The following is a 3,063-nucleotide window of genomic DNA, read 5'->3' as shown; positions in this document are numbered from 1 at the left end:
TTAGAGGTCTAGTTATTTTGGAAAAATCTTTTATAAAACGCCGGTAAAAACCTGCGTGTCCTAGAAAACTTCTAATGCCCTTCACATTAGTTGGTGGGGGTAATTTGGCAATGGTGTCAATCTTTGCCCGATCCACTTCAATTCCCATTTTGGAAACCTTGTGGCCTAACACTATACCCTCCTTAACCATAAAGTGACATTTCTCCCAGTTGAGGACCAAGTCGGTTTTTTCACACCTAGCAAGCATTAAGTCAAGATTTGTGAGACATTCATGGAAAGAAGATCCAAAAACAGAAAAGTCGTCCATAAAAACTTCCATGAATTTTTCCACCATGTCGTGGAATATGGCTGTCATACACCTTTGAAAAGTCGCGGGTGCATTGCATAGCCCAAAGGGCATGCGCCTATAAGCAAAAGTCCCACTTGGCAAGTAAATGTGGTCTTTTCTTGGTCCATTGGGTTTATGGGTATTTGGAAATAACCCGAGAATCCGTCTAGAAAGCAATAGTAACTATGGCCCGATAATCTTTCTAACATTTGAACAATAAAAGGTAAGGGAAAATGGTCTTTACGAGTGGCATCGTTTAGCTTTCGATAATCGATGCACACTCTCCAACCGGTTACCGTTCGTGTCGGAATTAGCTCGTTCTTTTCGTTGGTTATGACCGTCATCCCTCCTTTCTTGGGCACCACTTGGACCGTACTCACCCACGGACTGTCGGAAATGGAATAGATTATTCCCGCATCTAAGAGTTTAACCACTTCCTTCTTGACTACTTCTTACATATTTGGGTTTAATCTTCTTTGGTGCTGTACAACCAGCTTTGCTCCTTCTTCCAGATTGATCTTGTGAGAGCAATAAGATGGGCTTATTCCCTTGATGTCGGTGATGCTCCATGATATGGCCCGCTTCCGCTTCTTCAATACTTACACTAGCTCTTCCTTTTCAGATTTGGACAGGTCAGAGGCTATGATTACTGGCTTTTGGTTTCCATCTTCAAGGAAGGCATACTCCAAATGTTCTGGTAACTTTTTGAGCTCAGATTTTTGGTTCTGACTGTTGTACTCGCCGAGTGCAGGTAAGGTACTCGGCGAGTTGGTAGCTGCATTCACGACTTCTGATTTTTCTGAGGATGAACTCGGCGAGTAGATCGGCCCTACTCGGCGAATAGAGCTGTCAGTTTGCTTGACTATTTCTTCAAATTCAGCTTCTTCTAGCAGACTTTCGATCTCCATTAAGTCTTTTTCTGCATCAAATTCTTCATCAAAAATTGTGGGCTTGCTGGAATCTTCACTTACGCACTCCTCCAATAGTTCGTCTAGCATGTTAATTGAGAACGACGTGTCGTCACTGTTCCTTGCATACTTCATGGCTTGATCAACCCCAAAGGTTACAGAATCATCACCTACCCGCAAAGTAAGATTTGAATCCCTCATGTCTACTATAGCACTCGCAGTGTTGAGGAAGGGTCTTCCGAGGATGATCGGGACTTGAGGATCCGCCTCCATATCTAGAATTATAAAATCCGCGGGAAAGACGAATTTGTCCACCTTGGCTAGTAAGTCTTCACATGTGCCTCTTGGGAAAGTGACAGTCTTGTTTGCTAAGTGAATTGCCATGCGAATTGGCCTTGGTTCCGGAAGATCCAGCTTCTTAAAGAATGAATATGGCATTAGGTTCACACTTGCTCCCGAATCAGCTAAGGCATAAATGGTAGCCAAGTTGCCAAATTGGCAAGGTAGAGTTAAGCTCCCTAGGTCACCCTTCTTCTTTGGTAGCTTATTTAGCATAGCAGCTGAGCAGTTTTCATTGAGGACTACCTTCTTCACTTCTTCCATCTTCCTTCGATTAGTGAGAAGTTCCTTAAGGAACTTAGCATATTTGGGCATTTGGACGACAGCTTCAATGAAGGGTATGTTGATTTGAAGAGCCTTGATATGATCTAGAAACTTCTGGTACTCCTCTTCCTGCTTCTCCTTCTTAGCTCAGGCTGGGTATGGCATTGGAGGTCGATACAGCTTTTCAGGGACCTGTTCCTTCGGATTTGGCAGTGTACTCGCCAAGTCCATATTTGGTACTCGGCGAGTAGAGCTGTCAGATTGAAGATTTTGATTTTCTGCTTGATTTTCTACCTCCTCCTTCTGTGATTCCTTGGATGCTTCAGTCTGAATAGGGGCCATGAGAGTGATTATTTTCCCACTTCTTGTTGTAACTATATTTATGTGCGCGCCTCGTGGGTTATTTTCGGTTTTACTAGGAAGTTTGTCCGGTGATCTTTGGTTGATTTGTTGAGCAAGTTGCCCTGGCTGCGTTTCTATGTTATGGATAGATGCTTGCTGGTTTCTAAGCATGCTCCTTGTTTCTTGAATTGCAACATCATGACCATTATGTCTTTTTTCTGAAGCAGCTACAAATTTGGTAAGCATTTCTTCCAAACTTGGTTTTCTCTCTTGTGCCGGCTCCTCCTTTTGGTAAAAACCTCTTCCTTTTTGCCTGAACTTCTCCTCCTTAGCCTTCTTGTACTCTTCATATGGGAGCCACTCTTTCTTTGGTTTTCGCCAATCTTCATCATATTGGTCTCCGCTTGAGTAACAAACTTGCACCTTCTTGTTGCCATTTTCATCCAAGTCGTAATCTCTAGTAAGATGAGGCCCATTGCAGTTTTCACAACCCACCCAAATAGCATGGATCGTTTGATCCATTTTATCCATCCGCCTATCCATGGTTTTTAGCATAGCCATGACCGCGGACAAGTCTTCAGTAGCTGCATATGCAGCTCCCCTAGTAACATCATTTCTTGGGTTGTGGTATTCTCTAGAGTGCTTAGAGAATTCTTCAATTAATTCCTTGATCATCGAGGGTGGCTTCTTTGTGAGTGGGCCTTGCGAGTCAAGTAACTGCCTGGTTGTGACATTGACTCCATCATAGAAAATGGATACTTCTTGCTGGCTATTTAGGTCATGGTGTGGGCAATTTCTTAGTAAGCTCTTGTACCTCTCCCAAGCTTCATATAGTGACTCTCCAGCTTGTTGTTCAAAGTTAGCTATTGCTTTCTTAAGTTT

At 43.1% G+C, this 3,063-nt stretch overlaps 1 non-coding gene across 1 annotated transcript; it reads left to right on the top strand.

The window, feature by feature from the left end:
- Window positions 1-2,956: 2,956 nt before the first annotated feature.
- Window positions 2,957-3,063, top strand: LOC111878196 (small nucleolar RNA R71). The gene has a single exon (XR_002845652.1). It is a non-coding gene; the product is annotated as a small nucleolar RNA R71 (small nucleolar RNA).

The sequence above is a fragment of the Lactuca sativa genome, chromosome 5 (genome assembly GCF_002870075.4).
Source record: "Lactuca sativa cultivar Salinas chromosome 5, Lsat_Salinas_v11, whole genome shotgun sequence".
NCBI lineage: Eukaryota > Viridiplantae > Streptophyta > Magnoliopsida > Asterales > Asteraceae > Lactuca > Lactuca sativa.
Note: the sequence above shows the minus strand (reverse complement) of the source record. Positions and strands in the feature narration are given on the sequence as shown.